Source organism: Ranitomeya variabilis, chromosome 4, assembly GCF_051348905.1.
Source record: "Ranitomeya variabilis isolate aRanVar5 chromosome 4, aRanVar5.hap1, whole genome shotgun sequence".
Classification (NCBI taxonomy): domain Eukaryota; kingdom Metazoa; phylum Chordata; class Amphibia; order Anura; family Dendrobatidae; genus Ranitomeya; species Ranitomeya variabilis.
In genome coordinates this window covers 121,690,918-121,711,397 of record NC_135235.1, presented here as the reverse complement: position 1 = coordinate 121,711,397, position 20,480 = coordinate 121,690,918, and the positions used below count along the sequence as shown (strand labels likewise).

Here is a 20,480-nt window from a genome sequence, read left to right as displayed (position 1 = left end):
CGGTGAGTTCAGAGGAAATGACATACGTAGGATGAACAGCAGATTTAGCACAGTGAGGTCCGCTTACTAGATAGCAGAAGGACAGGAAAGAGTTACTTCACGGTCGACCTAAAAATCACTATTCAAAAACACCATCCAGAAATTACTTTAAACTCCAGTGACAACTCATGCCACTGGAGTAGTAATTTTCTGTCCACAAGAGCTTCCAGCACTGAAGAGTCACATTGCAGATAGCTGGACAAAAATAGCAAAACAAGAAACAAAATTCAACTTAGCTGAACTGGAACTTGAGGCAGGTGAATGCAACAGAATGCTACTAGCACATTGTTGGCCGGCATGTGACTAACAGCCAAGCAGCCTTAAATAGGAAACTCCCCAAGAGGGTGGCGACAGGTAATCAGAGATGGAGGAAGGCACATAAGAGACACTACCATAACAGACCACCGGGGGAGCCCACAAACCGAATTCACAACAACCATGTAGACGAACCACATTCTGAAAAAATAGAGGAACCAACTCCGATGAAGAAGGCAACTTGGGCAAGGGTACCAAATGAACCATTTTAGAAAAACGGTCACACACCACCCAGATGACAGTCATTTTCTGAGAAACCGGGAGATCCGAAATAAAGTCCATAGAGATGTGCGTCCAAGGCCTCTTCGGAATAGGCAAGGGCAACAACAATCCACTAGCCCGAGAACAACAAGGCTTGGCCCGAGCACAAACATCACAAGACTGTACAAAAGTACGCACATCCCGAGACAAGGAAGGCCACCAGAAGGACCTGGCCACCAAATCTCTGGTACCAAAGATTCCAGGGTGGCCTGCCAACACAGAAGAATGAACTTCCAAGATGACTCTACTGGTCCACTCATCTGAAACAAACAGTCTCCCAGGCGGACAACGATCAGGCCTATCCACTTGAAACTCCTGCAAAGCACGTCGCAAGTCTGGAGAGACAGCAGACAATATCACCCCATCCTTAAGGATACCCGTAGGCTCAGAATCACCAGGGGAGTCAGGCTCAAAACTCCTAGAAAGGGCATCTGCCTTCACATTTTTTGAACCTGGTAGATATGAGACCACAAAATTAAACCGGGAGAAAAACAACGACCAGCGCGCCTGTCTAGGATTCAGACGCCTGGCTGACTCAAGGTAAATCAGATTCTTGTGATCAGTCAAGACCACCACCTGATGCCTAGCACCCTCAAGCCAATGACGCCACTCCTCAAAGGCCCACTTCATAGCCAAGAGTTCCCGATTACCAACATCATAATTTCGCTCGGTGGGCGAAAATTTTCGAGAAAAGAATGCACATGGTCTCATCACCGAGCAATCGGAACTTCTCTGCAACAAAACCGCCCCCGCTCCGATCTCTGAAGCATCAACTTCGACCTGAAAAGGAAGTGAAACATCAGGTTGGCGCAACAAAGGAGCAGAAGAAAAGCGGTGCTTAAGCTCCCGAAAGGCCTCCACAGCCGCCGAGGACCAATTGGAAACATCAGCACCCTTCTTAGTCAAATCCGTTAGAGGCTTAACGACACTTGAAAAACCAGTTATAAATCGACGATAGAAATTAGCAAAGCCCAAGAATTTCTGAAGGCTCTTAAGGGAAGTCGGTTGCGTCCAATCACAAATAGCCCGAACCTTGACAGGATCCATCTCAATAGAAGAAGGGGAAAAAATATACCCCAAAAAAGAGATCTTCTGAACCCCAAAAATACACTTTGAACCCTTTACAAACAAAGAATTGGCCCGCAAAACCTGAAAAACCTTCCTGACCTGTTGAACATGCGACTCCCAGTCATCGGAAAAAATCAAAATATCATCCAGATACACAATCATAAATTTATCCAGATATTCACGGAAAATATTGTGCATAAAGGACTGAAAGACTGAAGGGGCATTAGAAAGACCAAAAGGCATTACCAGATACTCAAAATGGCCCTCGGGCGTATTAAATGCAGTTTTCCACTTATCTCCCTGCTTAATCCGCACCAAATTATACGCACCCCGAAGGTCAATCTTAGAGAACCACCTTGCCCCCTTGATACGAGCAAACAAATCAGTCAAAAGTGGCAAAGGATACTGATATTTGACTGTAATCTTATTCAACAGCCGATAATCAATACAAGGCCTCAGGGAACCATCTTTTTTACCCACGAAAAAAAAACCTGCTCCTAAAGGGGATAAGGATGGACGAATATGTCCCTTTTCCAAGGACTCCTTAATATACTCTCGCATAGCAGCATGCTCTGGCACAGACAGATTGAACAAACGACCTTTAGGAAATTTGCTGCCAGGAATCAAATCTACAGCACAATCGCAATCCCTGTGAGGAGGGAGCGAACTAAGTTTAGGCTCCTCAAAAACATCACAATAGTCAGACAAAAATGCCGGAACCTCAGAGGGAGTAGATGAAGCAATGGAAACCAAAAGGTACTCCCCCATGAACCCCCTGACATCCCCAGCTTAATACGGACATTGTTTTCCAGTCAAGAACTGGGTTGTGAGTTTGTAACCATGGCAATCCAAGCACTAAGACATCATGCAAATTATGCAACACAAGGAATCGAATCACCTCCTGATGGTCTGGAGTCATACACATAGTCACTTGTGTCCAGTATTGAGGTTTATTCCTAGCCAATGGTGTGGAGTCGATACCCTTCAAAGGAATAGGGACTTCCAGAGACTCTAGACTAAACCCACAGCGCCTGGCAAAGGACCAATCCATAAGACTCAGGGCGGCGCCAGAGTCCACATAGGCATTCACATTAATAGATGATAACGAACAAATCAAAGTTACAGACAAAAGAAACTTAGACTGCAAGTTGCTAACTGCAAAAGACTTAGAAAGAAGGAATGAATTCCGGCTTCAGCACCAGATGCAGGGGACAGCGCTTATCTCTAGCGCTGTCTCCTGCACTGTCCTTGTGGTACCCAGTCGGCACACGGGCGGCACACGGCTGCCGCACATGTGCCACACTGATGTGCCACGTGAGCACACGGACACAGATAACTCCGGTACCGATTTTTCCGGTACCGGAATTATCTGGACGTGTGAGACTGCCCTTAGATGTAAGATTTTCACATACGAGTTCTATCTGTGTTTTTATCGAATATAACTTGCACCTATTATGACTATCAGGGCTCACTCACACTGGCGTATAGCACTGCTGAGTACTATGCGATGTTTTGTCAGATAGCTCTCGGCACAATGTTTTTCTATGGGGCTAGTGCAATCTGCGATTGTTTTCTCATGACGATTCTGCCTCATGATCCTGAACCATCCTTCTCATCCTGCCGCATCTGTCTCCATCCTTCCCCATCTGTGTCCATCCTTCTCCATGACTCCATCCTGCCCCATGTCTCCACCCTGCCCCATGTTTCTCCTCATCTGTCTCCATCCTGCCCCATGATCCTGCTCCATGTGTCTACATCCTGCCTAATATATCCATCCTGCCCATGTCTCCATCCTTCCCCATGTGTTTCCATCCTTCCCCATGTGTTTCCATCCTGCACCATGTCTCCATCCTGCACCATCTGTCTCCATCCTACCTCATGATCCTGCTCCATGTGTCTACATCCTGCCTCATATCTCCATCCTGCCCATGTCTCCATCCTGCCTCATGCCTCCATCCTGCCTCATGCCTTCATCCTGCCTCATGCCTCCATCCTGCCCCATGTCTCCATCCTGCATCATATGTCTCCTTCCTGCCTATTGTCTCCATCCTGCCCCATGTGTCTCCATCGTGCCTCATCTGTCTCCATCCTGCCCCATGATCCTGCTCCATGTGTCCACATCCTGCCCATGTCTCCATCCTGCCCCATGTCTCCATCCTGCCCCATGTCTCCATCAAGCCCCATGTCTCCATCAAGCCCCATGTCTCCTTCCTGCCCCATGTCTCCTTCCTGCCCCATGTGTTTCCATCCTGCACCATGTGTCTCCATTGTACTCCATCTGTCTCGATCGTGCCCCATCTGTCTCCATCCTGCCCCATGATGACATTTTGCAGGATCATGGGGCAGGAAGGAGACAGATGAGGCAGGATGGCGAAACATGTGCGGTCGAAACATATTGTGGCTTGCCACTATTACTAAAAATAAAAAATAAAAATTTTCTTCTCGCACTCCAGCTGCGATGTTCGCTCCAGGCATTTCAAGCACGGACTCACTGGCGAATGACAATGACGTCATATGCCAGCGACGTGTGCGCTGACGTCAGCTGCCTGCCTCTGATTGGCTGGGGCTTTTAACTATTGCCATTCAGGCCCCCACGGCAATAGAGTTTAACTAGAGTTTAACACAGGTTCATTTACTGAATCCTGCCGCTGGGGGCCAATGAGCAGAAGAGAGGGGACCCGATGCTGGCCCCCTCTGCTTGTCGGGCCCCATAATCCAGTTAGGGCAGTAATGCCCTGATGGCGGCCCTGATTGTCCCGATTATCTCGCATGAGAGAATATACAATAGTGTGACCCTGGTCTAATGACTATTCTCGTGGCTGTGCATTTTTTGGGACAGAGAGGTCCACACCAAATCTAGGAGACATGTTTGAGTTTGGTCCAAGTCAGTGATCACACTTGCCAATCAAATTCTATGGGTCACTAATAAAAATAAATCAGACAGCACATCAGACTTTTTTTTTCATATAAGAAAAAAATTATGAAACTCTGATGGTAAAAGCTGACACACTGACCAAACACTGAGGAAAATCTGACTATTTTTGTGCATGTGAAAAATCGCTGACTTGTGAATGAGGTCTTAGCTTACATATGTAGATAGCAACTTCATCCACATATATTGCAATCTACATTTTCCATGATACTTGGCGTGAAGTCCACACCAAGAACCTGCAACAAATCTGTAATATCTGAGCAAAACCTTCATGGGGTTATCTGGGACAATTTTATTGTTTTCTCACGTGGCTAAGATCTGACAGGCAGTAATCATGTAAGGTGTTTCATATATACCTTGATTTCCTTACCCTTTCAGTTCCTACAGTTGGCATTACCATCACCAGACTGCATACAGCCGCCTTTATTCCCATAATTTCATATGACATCCAGGTATCTACTTCTCATAATTATTTTTACAATTACCTTAATGTCACTAGTCACAGCATAACTGCCATTAACCCTTTCTTACTAAGATTATTTCAGGAAGGTTATTTTCCCTACAGCACAAAACTGGTAATTTCTCTTACAGCACAAAACTGTTACCTGTGGATTCACTTTCTTCAACCGCGATATTATAACAAAGTGTTTCTTTTCCAGGTACTTCCATGCTTCCACACCTAGTTCACGTTACTTTTACTGAAACAGTTTTTATTACTTCTTGTTCACTGTAAGCACCCTTGGATAGAATATCTTCTGTCATCTCCTATCGCGTCAAATCGTTTGACAAGTGGAATCATACTAACATTTTCCCATGTATTTTGTATTCCACGACATATTGTTGATCTTGTCTTGTTTCGTTTTTCTATTTTATGTATACTCTAGTTATCTCCAATAAGGAAATTCTGATGAAGGTCCTATGAGGGACCGAAAACGTTTAGGCTGTGTGCACACGTATAATGGTCCACTGCGGATTTTTCCGCAGCGGATTTGATAAATCTGCAGGGCAAAAACGCTGCATGATTGCTGCAGATTTATCGCTAATTTAGAGCGGATTTACTGCAATTTTCCTGCGGATTTCACTGCGGTTTTACAACTGCGGTGTTCTATAGGAGCAGCTGTAAAACCGCTGCGGAATCCGCAGAAAGAAGTGACATGCTGCGGAATGTAAACCACTGCGTTTCCGCGCGTTTTTTTCCGCAGCATGTGCACAGCGTTTTTTTGTTTCCCATAGGTTTACTTTGTAATCCGCAGCGTTTTCCGCATCGTGTGCACATACCCTTAATTTAATCCATTTGGTCTGGATGTACAATAAAGAAGAAATCATTTTTTTCAAATACTGAGTGCCAAGTAATTTTTTTGCCTAAGATCTGACTGGCGACAGCTCAGAGATCACAGACCACTCCTGGCGATTCTGCTGCTTCACATCAACATAGTAGCTGCTTCTGTTTGGAGCTGCTCCGTCAACTAGGTGAGACTGCTGATGTCATACTGATTGGCACCCAGCTCCCCCTAGTTAGGCCGGTTTCACACGTCAATGGCTCCGGTACGTGAGGTGACAGTTTCCTCACGTACCGGAGCCACTGACACACGTAGACACATTAAAATCAATGCATCTGTGCAGATGTCATTGATTTTTTGCGGACCGTGTCTCCGTGTGCCAAACACGGAGACATGTCAGTGTTCGTGGGAGCGCACGTATTACACGGACCCATTAAAGTCAATGGGTCCGTGTAAAACACGTACCGCACACGGACGTTCTCCGTGTGGTGTGCAGGAGACAGCGCTACAGTAAGCGCTGTCCCCCCCACATGGTGCTGAAGCCGCGATTCATATCTTCTGTGCAGCAGCGTTTGCTGCATAGAAGATATGAATAATAGTGTTTAAAAGAAAGATCTATCTGTCTGCCGCCCCCCCACCCCCTGTGCGCCCCCCCCGCTGTTCTGAAAATACTCACCCGCCTCCCTCGCAGTGTCCTTTCCTGGCTGCACCTTCTATTGTATGCGGTAACGTGGGGCCGCCGATTACAGTCATGAATATGCGGCTCCACCTCCCATAGGGGTGGAGCTGCCTATTCATGACTGTAAATGAGCGGCCCTACGTGACCGCATACAGGAGAAGCTGCAGCCAGGACAGGAAGCAGCGAAAGCCAACGAGGGAAGCGGGTGAGTATTTTCAGAACAGCGGGAGGGCGCACAGGGGGTGGGGGGGCGCACAGGGGGTGGGAGGGCGGCGGACAGATAGATCTTTCTTTTAAACACTATTATTCATATCTTCTATGCAGCAAACGCTGCTGCACAGAAGATATGAATCGCGGCATCAGCACGATGCAGGGGACAGCGCTAAACTTTAGCGCTGTCTCCTGCACGCTCCGTGTGGTACCCACTCGGCACACGGGTGGCACACGTGTGCCGCATGTATGGCCTACGTGAGCTCACGGGCACACAGACACGGATAACTCCGGTACCGATTTTTTCCGGTACCGGAATTATCTGGACGTGTGAGACTGCCCTTAGACAGCGGGGATCAGACTGTCTATCAGCATGACTTCAGCAGTCACGCCACGGCCCATCAACTGAGCAGAAGAAAAGCAGCTGCTCTGTCTATGTGATGCCAATACATACTTCATACAGCCCCATGATCCTGCTCCATGTGCCTCCATCCTGCCCCATCTGTTTCCATCCTGCCCCATCTGTCTCCATCCTGCCTCATCTGTGTACATCCTGCCCCATGTCTCCATCCTGCCCATGATCCTGCCCCATGTCTCCATCCTGCCCATGTGTCTCCATCGTGCCCCATCTGTTTCCATCCTGCGCCATGTGTTTCCATCCTGCACCATCTCACATGGTGTAGGATCATGATGCAGGAAGGAGACAGATGGGGCAGGAAGAAGACAAATGTTCCATGTGGCTCCATCTTGCTGCACAAACATCTTGAGGCTTGCCGCTTTCAATAAAAATAATAATAAAAAAAACACTTTCTCCTTACCTGGCCGCGTACCAGTGGCGATGTCCAAGCCAGGCAGGGGCGGATTATCAGAGGGTCAATATGGGCGGTAGCCCAGGGCCCAGTGGTGTGGGGGGGCCCTGGGTTACCGCACAGATTGCCCGCCGGCCGCCGCCATTACTGTCTGCAGTGCACCATGCATGGTCTTGCCCCCCTGACTGACTGGCACCGCGTATGTAAGTATCATTATGGGCCCGGACCCGGAGGGCAGAGAGAGGGGGCCCGCATCGGGCCCCGTCTCATCTGCTCACCGGGCCCCTACCGCTACTGGCGCCGCTGCGGCGGTTTCCTATTGACGTGCGGGCGCGCGCCTGCACGTCAATAGTTAACAACAGCCGCCAGCCAGCCAATTGGAGGCTGGCAGCTGAAGCCGGCCGCAGGCGCAGCACACACGTCGCGAGACTCGCCGGCGTCTGACATCATTGTTGGAGGGAGCTCGCAGCTGGAGCGCTGGTCAGGTTGAGGAGAACTCGGTTTTTTGGGTATTTTTTTTTTATTTTGCTAACCACCGTGACCTAACTAAGTAACGGCAATAATCAGGGCCCAGGGCGGATTATAATGCTGGACACTGCAGTCAGTCAGTGACAGTGACACACTGGGGCAGATGATTGCAATTTGCTGGACACACTGGGGCAATGCTGGAGTCAGAGACACTGACTGGGGCAATGCTGGAGTCTGGGGCAGATTGCTGGAGACACTGGGGCAATGCTGGAGACACTGGGGCAATGCTGGAGGACACACTGGGGCAGATGATTGCTGCAGCCTGCAGCTGGACACACTGGGGCAATGCTGGGCACACTGGGGAAATGCTGGAGTCTGGGGCAGATTGCTGGAGACACTGGGGCAAAGCTGGACACTGGGGCAATGCTGGAGACATTGGGGGCAATGCTGGAGGACTCACTGGGGCAGATGATTGCTGGACACACTGGGGCAATGCTGGAGACACTGGGGCAATGCAGGAGACATTGGGGGCAATGCTGGAAGACACACTGGGGCAGATGATTGCTGGACACACTGGGGCAATGCTGGAGACACTGGGGCAATACTGGAGACATTGGGGGCAATGCTGGAGGACACACTGGGGCAGATGATTGCTGGACACACTGGGGCAATGCTGGAGACACTGGGGCAATGCTGGAGACATTGGGGGCAATGCTGCTGGACACACTGGGGCAATGCTGGAGACACTGGGGGCAATGCTGGAGGACACACTGGGGCAGATGATTGCTGGACACACTGGGTCAATGCTGGAGACATTGGGGGCAATGCTGGAGGACACACTGGGGCAATGCTAGAGACACTGGGGGCAATGCTGGAGGACACACTGGGGCAGATGATTGCTGGACACACTGGGGCAATGCTGGAGACATTGGGGGCAATGCTGGAGGACAGACTGGGGCAGATGATTGCTGGACACACTGGGGCAATGCTAGACATACTGGGGCTGATTGCTGGACACACTGGTGGTAATATGCTGGACACACTGGGGCAGATTGCTGGACACACTGTCTGGGGGCAATATGCTGGAGTCAGACACTGGGGCAGATTGCTGGAGACACTGTCCCGGGGCAATGCTGGACACAGGGGCAATATGCTGGACATACTGGGGCAGATTGCTGGACACACTGGGGGTAATATGCTGGACACACTGGGGGTAATATGCTGGACACACTGGGGGCAGGACTGGAGGCATGGACAGAATGTAGATACGGGGCATGATTGGAGACACGGGGCAGAATGAAAGACATGGGGCAGGATAGGATCATAGGGCAGGATGGATATGATGGAGACAGATGGGGCAGGATGGGGAGATCATATGGTGTAGAATGGATACTCATGAGTGCAGGATGGGAGAACATATGGCTGGAGCCAGGAATGAGACACATGGGGCCAGTGTGGGGAATATTATTATCATAGGGGCTAATTAAGGGATATTATTACTGCAGTGATGTATTTATTTATTTTTTTGAGTATACTGTTTTAAATGGGGGGGGGGGGCGGTCCTGTTACTGTGCAGAGTGACACTATGTCGCCTTTTTTTCTCCATGTGGTGTAATGTAGAAGTTGTGAAAAGTTAAGTACTGTGTTCTGCAAGCAGAGCTCGAGATAACTGTGTTATTTCCTGCAGAAACGAGTCCTGGCTGGAAGAAATGATGGCGGTCTGTGCTGGATGAAAGATGAAGGACTTCACCTAGAGACGTCACTGGTGAGTCAGTGTTACCTATACACTGACATTATACACTGTATACTATATACAGAGATCCTGTGTACAATGTCACCAGTGATCTCTGTATTACCTCTACACAGACACTGCATACTAAGTACAGATCTCCTGTGAATACTGCCACTTATGGTGATAGTATTGGGTTTTCGTTTTTTTTTTTTTTAATTACTGATCAGTATTGTAGTATTCAGTCACTATGTGGTGGTAATATGTGGTCTGGAAATGGTGTTGTGGCATTTGTCCCTTGAATGTGCTATTTGGTCACCAAGCGGTGGTAATATGTGGTCTTGACATGGTGCGGTGGTATTTGTTCCTTGTATGTGATATTATTCGATCACTGTGGTTGTAATTTGTGGTCTGGTCATGGTGCAGTGGTATTTGTTCCTTGTATGTGATATTATTGGTCAAAATATACCTAAATTGTATTGCAGATTTTAACAAATATTTAATAGGTTACAGTAGAGTAGGGCCCGGCCATTTTTCTGGAATAATCTGGTTCGGGTAAAAAATGACCCCCGTCACATGACCCCCCCATCACATGACCCCCCGACACATGGCCCCCCGTCACAAGACCGGGGGGGCCCACAGTGTCTGAACAGCCCGGGGCCCTGGCTACCCTTAATCCACCCCTGAAGCCAGGCATTTCAAGCGGGGACTCGCCAGCGAATGACAATGAATATCATACGCCGGTAACGTGTGTGCTGACGTCAGCTGCCAGCCTCCTATTGGCTGGCGGCTTTTAATTATTGCCGTGCGGGCCCACAATAGAGTTTAACTGAACCTGCGTCTCGGACGCAGGTTGAGTTACTGCACCCGCAGAATCCTGCAGAATCCTGCAGCTGGGGCCCGGTGAGCAGAAGAGAGGGGGCCCGATGTGGACCCCCTCTGTTCACCGGGCTCCATACGCCATTCAGAGCAGTAGTGCCCTGATGGCGGCCCTGAGGATACGTGGCATCAGCACGATGCAGGGGACAGCGCTAAACTTTAGCGCTGTCTCCTGCACGCTCCGTGTGGTACCCACTCGGCACACGGGTGGCACACGTGTGCCGCATGTATGGCCTACGTGAGCTCACGGGCACACAGACACGGATAACTCCGGTACCGATTTTTTCCGGTACCGGAATTATCTGGACGTGTGAGACTGCCCTTAGACAGCGGGGATCAGACTGTCTATCAGCATGACTTCAGCAGTCACGCCACGGCCCATCAACTGAGCAGAAGAAAAGCAGCTGCTCTGTCTATGTGATGCCAATACATACTTCATACAGCCCCATGATCCTGCTCCATGTGCCTCCATCCTGCCCCATCTGTTTCCATCCTGCCCCATCTGTCTCCATCCTGCCTCATCTGTGTACATCCTGCCCCATGTCTCCATCCTGCCCATGATCCTGCCCCATGTCTCCATCCTGCCCATGTGTCTCCATCGTGCCCCATCTGTTTCCATCCTGCGCCATGTGTTTCCATCCTGCACCATCTCACATGGTGTAGGATCATGATGCAGGAAGGAGACAGATGGGGCAGGAAGAAGACAAATGTTCCATGTGGCTCCATCTTGCTGCACAAACATCTTGAGGCTTGCCGCTTTCAATAAAAATAATAATAAAAAAAACACTTTCTCCTTACCTGGCCGCGTACCAGTGGCGATGTCCAAGCCAGGCAGGGGCGGATTATCAGAGGGTCAATATGGGCGGTAGCCCAGGGCCCAGTGGTGTGGGGGGGCCCTGGGTTACCGCACAGATTGCCCGCCGGCCGCCGCCATTACTGTCTGCAGTGCACCATGCATGGTCTTGCCCCCCTGACTGACTGGCACCGCGTATGTAAGTATCATTATGGGCCCGGACCCGGAGGGCAGAGAGAGGGGGCCCGCATCGGGCCCCGTCTCATCTGCTCACCGGGCCCCTACCGCTACTGGCGCCGCTGCGGCGGTTTCCTATTGACGTGCGGGCGCGCGCCTGCACGTCAATAGTTAACAACAGCCGCCAGCCAGCCAATTGGAGGCTGGCAGCTGAAGCCGGCCGCAGGCGCAGCACACACGTCGCGAGACTCGCCGGCGTCTGACATCATTGTTGGAGGGAGCTCGCAGCTGGAGCGCTGGTCAGGTTGAGGAGAACTCGGTTTTTTGGGTATTTTTTTTTTATTTTGCTAACCACCGTGACCTAACTAAGTAACGGCAATAATCAGGGCCCAGGGCGGATTATAATGCTGGACACTGCAGTCAGTCAGTGACAGTGACACACTGGGGCAGATGATTGCAATTTGCTGGACACACTGGGGCAATGCTGGAGTCAGAGACACTGACTGGGGCAATGCTGGAGTCTGGGGCAGATTGCTGGAGACACTGGGGCAATGCTGGAGACACTGGGGCAATGCTGGAGGACACACTGGGGCAGATGATTGCTGCAGCCTGCAGCTGGACACACTGGGGCAATGCTGGGCACACTGGGGAAATGCTGGAGTCTGGGGCAGATTGCTGGAGACACTGGGGCAAAGCTGGACACTGGGGCAATGCTGGAGACATTGGGGGCAATGCTGGAGGACTCACTGGGGCAGATGATTGCTGGACACACTGGGGCAATGCTGGAGACACTGGGGCAATGCAGGAGACATTGGGGGCAATGCTGGAAGACACACTGGGGCAGATGATTGCTGGACACACTGGGGCAATGCTGGAGACACTGGGGCAATACTGGAGACATTGGGGGCAATGCTGGAGGACACACTGGGGCAGATGATTGCTGGACACACTGGGGCAATGCTGGAGACACTGGGGCAATGCTGGAGACATTGGGGGCAATGCTGCTGGACACACTGGGGCAATGCTGGAGACACTGGGGGCAATGCTGGAGGACACACTGGGGCAGATGATTGCTGGACACACTGGGTCAATGCTGGAGACATTGGGGGCAATGCTGGAGGACACACTGGGGCAATGCTAGAGACACTGGGGGCAATGCTGGAGGACACACTGGGGCAGATGATTGCTGGACACACTGGGGCAATGCTGGAGACATTGGGGGCAATGCTGGAGGACAGACTGGGGCAGATGATTGCTGGACACACTGGGGCAATGCTAGACATACTGGGGCTGATTGCTGGACACACTGGTGGTAATATGCTGGACACACTGGGGCAGATTGCTGGACACACTGTCTGGGGGCAATATGCTGGAGTCAGACACTGGGGCAGATTGCTGGAGACACTGTCCCGGGGCAATGCTGGACACAGGGGCAATATGCTGGACATACTGGGGCAGATTGCTGGACACACTGGGGGTAATATGCTGGACACACTGGGGGTAATATGCTGGACACACTGGGGGCAGGACTGGAGGCATGGACAGAATGTAGATACGGGGCATGATTGGAGACACGGGGCAGAATGAAAGACATGGGGCAGGATAGGATCATAGGGCAGGATGGATATGATGGAGACAGATGGGGCAGGATGGGGAGATCATATGGTGTAGAATGGATACTCATGAGTGCAGGATGGGAGAACATATGGCTGGAGCCAGGAATGAGACACATGGGGCCAGTGTGGGGAATATTATTATCATAGGGGCTAATTAAGGGATATTATTACTGCAGTGATGTATTTATTTATTTTTTTGAGTATACTGTTTTAAATGGGGGGGGGGGGCGGTCCTGTTACTGTGCAGAGTGACACTATGTCGCCTTTTTTTCTCCATGTGGTGTAATGTAGAAGTTGTGAAAAGTTAAGTACTGTGTTCTGCAAGCAGAGCTCGAGATAACTGTGTTATTTCCTGCAGAAACGAGTCCTGGCTGGAAGAAATGATGGCGGTCTGTGCTGGATGAAAGATGAAGGACTTCACCTAGAGACGTCACTGGTGAGTCAGTGTTACCTATACACTGACATTATACACTGTATACTATATACAGAGATCCTGTGTACAATGTCACCAGTGATCTCTGTATTACCTCTACACAGACACTGCATACTAAGTACAGATCTCCTGTGAATACTGCCACTTATGGTGATAGTATTGGGTTTTCGTTTTTTTTTTTTTTAATTACTGATCAGTATTGTAGTATTCAGTCACTATGTGGTGGTAATATGTGGTCTGGAAATGGTGTTGTGGCATTTGTCCCTTGAATGTGCTATTTGGTCACCAAGCGGTGGTAATATGTGGTCTTGACATGGTGCGGTGGTATTTGTTCCTTGTATGTGATATTATTCGATCACTGTGGTTGTAATTTGTGGTCTGGTCATGGTGCAGTGGTATTTGTTCCTTGTATGTGATATTATTGGTCAAAATATACCTAAATTGTATTGCAGATTTTAACAAATATTTAATAGGTTACAGTAGAGTAGGGCCCGGCCATTTTTCTGGAATAATCTGGTTCGGGTAAAAAATGACCCCCGTCACATGACCCCCCCATCACATGACCCCCCGACACATGGCCCCCCGTCACAAGACCGGGGGGGCCCACAGTGTCTGAACAGCCCGGGGCCCTGGCTACCCTTAATCCACCCCTGAAGCCAGGCATTTCAAGCGGGGACTCGCCAGCGAATGACAATGAATATCATACGCCGGTAACGTGTGTGCTGACGTCAGCTGCCAGCCTCCTATTGGCTGGCGGCTTTTAATTATTGCCGTGCGGGCCCACAATAGAGTTTAACTGAACCTGCGTCTCGGACGCAGGTTGAGTTACTGCACCCGCAGAATCCTGCAGAATCCTGCAGCTGGGGCCCGGTGAGCAGAAGAGAGGGGGCCCGATGTGGACCCCCTCTGTTCACCGGGCTCCATACGCCATTCAGAGCAGTAGTGCCCTGATGGCGGCCCTGAGGATACGTTCACACAACCATATTTTCAGTCTTAGAATAGTATTCTGTGTATGAAAAAAGCAGACAGCATTCAAACCAATATTATTCAACGGGGCAGAGCAGATGAGCAGTTTTTTTCACTGACCGAATCTGCGTGTGAAAAAATGGCGACAAACACGAGTTTATTCTGTAAATCGAAGGAGACTCTACTGTTCTAATCTATGGGTGTGAAAAACTACTGACGCCATGCGGAGCCACAGTGTAGCATTCAATTTTTATGGATACATTGTAATTCTGTAAAAAAGAAAGCATAAAGGGTCTTGTAAATAATTAATAGCTGCTTCTGTAAAAACAAATCTGAATGTTTTTTTTAGACGCTCGTGTGAACCTACCCTCACTTTGATCTTTGTTTAATTAATTAAAAGGCTAGTAATATTACTATAAAAATAAATAAATTAACATATTTGGTATTAATGCATTCATAAAACTCACCTATCAAAAATCTGAAATTAATTAACCTGATTGGTGAACAAAAAAAGTAAAAAAAAATAAAAACGCCAGAATTACGGGTTTTTTCCTTTCTTCCCCAAAATAGTATCATTGCAAACATCAGTTTGGTGACAAAAAAAACACATTATTTTCTACAAACTTCTGAATTTTTGTTCACTTTAAAAAAATAAAAAGGAAGTTTGCTATCACCATAATAATACTGACCTAGAGCATACTGACCTACTGACCTCGGTTCCCAGGTTATTTTTACAACACAATGAACGCTGTAAATACAAAACCCAAAAAACGAGTTCAGAATATTATGTTTTTCACCATTTTATCGCATTGAATTATTTCCTTTGTTTTTCGGTAGATGATATGATAAAATGAACGGCGTCAATCAATAATACATATCTCAAATGGCTTTGTTGATGGAAAAATAAAGTTACAGCTTTTGTTAAAAGAGGACGAAAAAAAATAAAGGCTATGTGCACACGTTGCGGATTCGTGTGCAGATTATTCCACGCAGAATTTGAAAAATCAGCAGGTAACACGCCCTGCGTTTTACCTGGGGATTACCTGTGGACTTACCATGGATTTACGGCAGTTTTTGCGTGGTTTTCACATGCGGTTTTACACCTTCGGATTCCATTTATAGAGCAGGTGTAAATCGCTGCGGATTCCGCACAAAGAATTGACATGCTACGGAAAATAAACCGCAGCGTTTCCATGTGGTTTTGGTTTTCCATAGGTTTACATGGTACTGTACAACACATGGAAAACTGCTGCGAATCCGCAGCCAAATCCAAAACGTGTGCACAAACCCAAAAAGTGTAAAAAGTTTTTTTTGGTTTTTTTTATAACCACAAAGGGATTGGGTGATTGGGTAACAGTGATTTTGATTAGCAGGTTTTTTTATTTATTTATTTTTGTTTTGGGTTTTATTTATTTTTTATGTATGTTTTTATTTCCAATTTATTTCACATAGTGTGTGGATGACCAGGTCATAAGACCTTCGGGGGCATTATTAGGAGAATTTAATATTCCATATATATACTGTGTGTAATATATATATATATATAAAATTTATCTTTTTACTTGAGCAATTCCGTTAATGAACCATGCCCACCACCATATTCACAGAGCGGCCAACCTTATCTAGCCAACATTCCCTCACATCATACAGGTGACCTCACAGCTACTAGGTAATGAGAGAGCGTTCTACCTGTCATAATGGCCTCAGGGTGTAGGACATTCTACTGGCAGCCCACAAGTTATTAGCAACCCGCCTGGTACCATCAAGACATCATGGCTTCTCACAAGAAAAGCAGGAGATCCTATCCCAGAAGGAGAAGGACTCGCAGACCCCATAAAATGGGTAAATGTTATTGAGCCTACAGTAAACAGTATAACCTCCATTATAATGCTATACATGTAATTCTGGGCAATGGGCAACCTTATATTAATACATTGGCTTCTTCTAGGTCATAAACGTAGACACCGTTATTACTCCAGAAGGCGGATGTAGCAGAACCAGGAATAACCCCTGACTGCTGTCACCGATGACCACTTCTCTCCTGATCGAGTCCACTGGGGAAGTTGAACACAAGAAATTCAGAACTTCATAATCTGTCAATAAATCAGCATAAGGGCACCGGCATGAAATAAACGACCATGAGCAGATTGCAGTCTCTTCTCTTAGTTTTATAGAACTAAAATTATTTAGATAAAATAAGGTAAAACAGGACTAACAGTGGATATTAAAAGAATCATTTTAGAATTTCTTCCACTTTTAAAGTCACCTGTAATCTGTACAAATCCACAGCAAAACAAACTGAAATCTTTTTGGATGGAAAAATAAAAAAATTAAATTAACCCCTTTCTGACCTCGGACGGGATAGTACATCCGAGGTCAGAACCCCCGCTTTGATGCGGCCTCCGGCGGTGAGCCGCATCAAAGCCGGGACATGTCAGCTGTTTTGAACTATTAACTAGTTAAATGCCACTGTCAAACACAGACAGCGGCATTTAACTACCGCTTCCGGCCGGGCGGCCGGAAATGAGCGCATCGCTGACCCCCGTCACATGATCGGGGGCCAGCGATGCTTCTGCATTGTAACCATAGAGGTCCTTGAGACCTCTATCGTTACTGATCCCGGCTAGCTATGAGCGCCACCCTGTGGTCGGCGCTCATAGCACACCTGCATTTCTGCTGCATAGCAGCGATCTGATGATCGCTGCTATGTAGCAGAGGCGGTCGAGTTGTGCCAGCTTCTAGACTCCTATGGATGCTATTGAAGTATGGCAAAAGTAAAAAAATGTGAAAAAAATGTGAAAAAAATAAAAAAATATATAAAAGTTTAAATCATCCCCTTTCGCCCCATTCAAAATAAATCAATAAAAAAAATCAAACCTACACATATTTGGTATCGCCGCGTTCAGAATCACCGGATCTATCAATAGAAAAAAGCATTAACCTGATCGCTAAACAGCAAAGCGAGAAAAAAATTCGAAACGCCAGAATTAAGTTTTTTTGGTCGCCACGACATTGCATTAAAATGCAATAACGGGCGATCAAAAGAACGTATCTGCACCGAAATGGTATCATTAAAAACACCAGCTCGGCTCGCAAAAAATAAGCTCTCAACCGACCCCACATCATGAAAAATGGAGATGCTATGGGTATCAGAAAAAGGCACAATTTTTTTTAGCAAAGTTTGGAATTTTTTTTTTACCACTTAGATAAAAAATTACCCAGACATGTTAGGTGTCTATGAACTCGTAATTGCATGTAGAAAAGCCACGGAGACACCATCACGTGTTTCTCAACGCAAGCAATGAATAGCCAGGTCTTTCACCGGGAAGGAACAACCACGGGAAGGGCAGCATCCAATAAAGGAAAACCACCTATGCCAAAACATGGTATCCATCCACAGATTTCCTTTCTTGGATGCTGCCCTTCCCGTGGTTGTTCCTTCCCGGTGAAAGACCTGGCTATTCATTGCTTGCGTTGAGAAACACGTGATGGTGTCTCCGCGGTGTTCAGGGCCGTATTTGCCACTAGGCACTGGAGGGCACGTGCCTAGGGGCGGCAGGCTGCAGGGGGCGGCACCAAGACAGAGAAGAACTTTTTTTTTTTTTTTTTTAACCTCCCCTTCCCTCCCTCCGTCAGACAACCCATGAAATGGGTTGAATTTTTGGTATTTCCAGGCCTCCGTACCTTGTGAGGTCACACTCATTCCAGTAGCCGCCGTCCATCTTGGATTTCCCTGGTTTCCAGGGACGCTACCTGCCAGAGCGTCCCTGGCTCTGTACACGCGGTGCTTTCACCTTATCATCCTTCCTGGCTCCGTGCTGCTTCATTGCTCCCCCCTTCTCGGACTACAGCTATCCACGGCATTGTGTGCACAAACTTGAAGCTTCTTAAAGGTATAGTAACCAAAGTTACTACGTTGCTTCTATTTATCTGCTGCATCACCAATGCTAAATAAGGAGGGATCACATTACTAAGACAGCCCAAATTTGTTTTTTTTATTAGAGTCTTAACTTCAAAAGTGCCAAACTGCATTGATAAACTACACTGCTCATAGAGCTGAAGATGGGGGGGAGGGGGGGGGAGAGTTTGGTGACGGGGGAAAGAGTTTGGTGACAAGGGGGAGTCTGGAGGAGCTATATACTGGTGACAGGGGGGAGTCTGGAGCAGCTATATACTGGTGACAGGGGAGTCTGAAGGAGCTATATACTGGTGACGGGGGAGAGTCTGGAGCAGCTATATACTGGTGACAGGGGGGAGTCTGGAGGAGCTATATACTGGTGATGGGGGAGTCTGGAGGAGCTATATACTGGTGACGGGGGAGAGTCTGGAGGAGCTATATACTGGTGACAGGGGAGAGTCTGGAGGAGCTATATACTGGTGACGGGGGAGTCTGGAGGAGCTATATACTGGTGACGGGGAGAGTCTGGAGGAGCTATATACTGGTGACGAGGGAGAGTCTGGAGGAGCTATATACTGGTGACGGGGGAGAGTCTGGAGCAGCTATATACTGGTGACGGGGGAGAGTCTGGAGCAGCTATATACTGGTGACAGGGGGGAGTCTGGAGGAGCTATATACTGGTGACAGGGGGGAGTCTGGAGCAGCTATATACTGGTGACAGGGGAGTCTGAAGGAGCTATATACTGGTGACAGCGGAGAGTCTGGAGCAGCTATATACTGGTGACAGGGGAGTCTGGAGGAGCTATATACTGGTGACGGGGGAGTCTGGAGGAGCTATATACTGGTGACGGGGGAGAGTCTGGAGGAGCTATATACTGGTGACAGGGGAGAGTCTGGAGGAGCTATATACTGGTGACGGGGGAGTCTGGAGGAGCTATATACTGGTGACGGGGAGAGTCTGGAGGAGCTATATACTGGTGACGGGGGAGAGTCTGGAGGAGCTATATACTGGTGACGGGGGAGAGTCTGGAGCAGCTATATACTGGTGACGGGGGAGAGTCTGGAGCAGCTATATACTGGTGACAGGGGGGAGTCTGGAGGAGCTATATACTGGTGACGGGGGAGTCTGGAGGAGCTATATAATGGTGACAGGGGGGAGTCTGGAGGAGCTATATACTGGTGACGGGGGAGTCTGGAGGAGCTATATAATGGTGACAGGGGGGAGTCTGGAGGAGCTACTGGTGACAGGGGAGAGTCTAGAGCAGCTATATACTGGTGAAAAGGGGAGGCAGGTGCTGCTATATACTGGGGAACAGGGGAGGCTGGTGCTGCTATATACTGGGGAACAGGGGAGGCTGGAGCTGCTATATACTGGGGAACAGGGGAGGCTGGAGCTGCTATATACTGGGGAACAGGGGAGGCTGGAGCTGCTATATACTCGGGAACAGGGGAGGCTGGAGCTGCTATATACTGGGGAACAGGGGAGGCTGGAGCTGCTATATACTGGAGAACAGGGGAGGCTGGAGCTGCTATATACTGGGGAACAGGGGAGGCTGGAGCTGCTATATACTGGGGAACAGGGGAGGCTGGAGCTGCTATATACTGGGGAACAGGGGAGGCTGGAGCTGCTATAACTGGGGAACAGGGGAGGCTGGAGCTGCTATATGCTGGTGACGGGGGAGTCTGGAGCAGCTATATACTGGTGACGGGGGAGAGTCTGGAGCAGCTATATACTGGTGATGGGGGAGAGTCTGGAGGAGCTATATACTGGTGACAGGGGAGAGTCTGGAGGAGCTATATACTGGTGACAGGGGAGAGTCTAGAGGAGCTATATACTGGGGAACAGGGGAGGCTAGAGCTGCTATATACTGGGGAACAGGGGAGGCTGGGGCTGCTATATACTGGGGAGGCTGGAGCTGTTTTATACT

The 20,480-nt window shown here is 48.6% G+C and overlaps 1 long non-coding RNA gene across 1 annotated transcript in view; it reads left to right on the top strand.

Annotated features, from left to right (window-relative positions):
• The window catches only part of LOC143768486 (uncharacterized), a 147,868-nt gene extending 131,067 nt beyond the window's left edge, over positions 1–16,801 (top strand). Inside the window, exons 2-3 of the long non-coding RNA XR_013213889.1 lie at positions 16,305–16,496; positions 16,603–16,801. This is a non-coding gene — a long non-coding RNA (uncharacterized LOC143768486). The remainder of the gene's footprint in view (positions 1–16,304; positions 16,497–16,602) is intronic.
• The last annotated feature ends 3,679 nt before the right edge of the window (positions 16,802–20,480 follow it).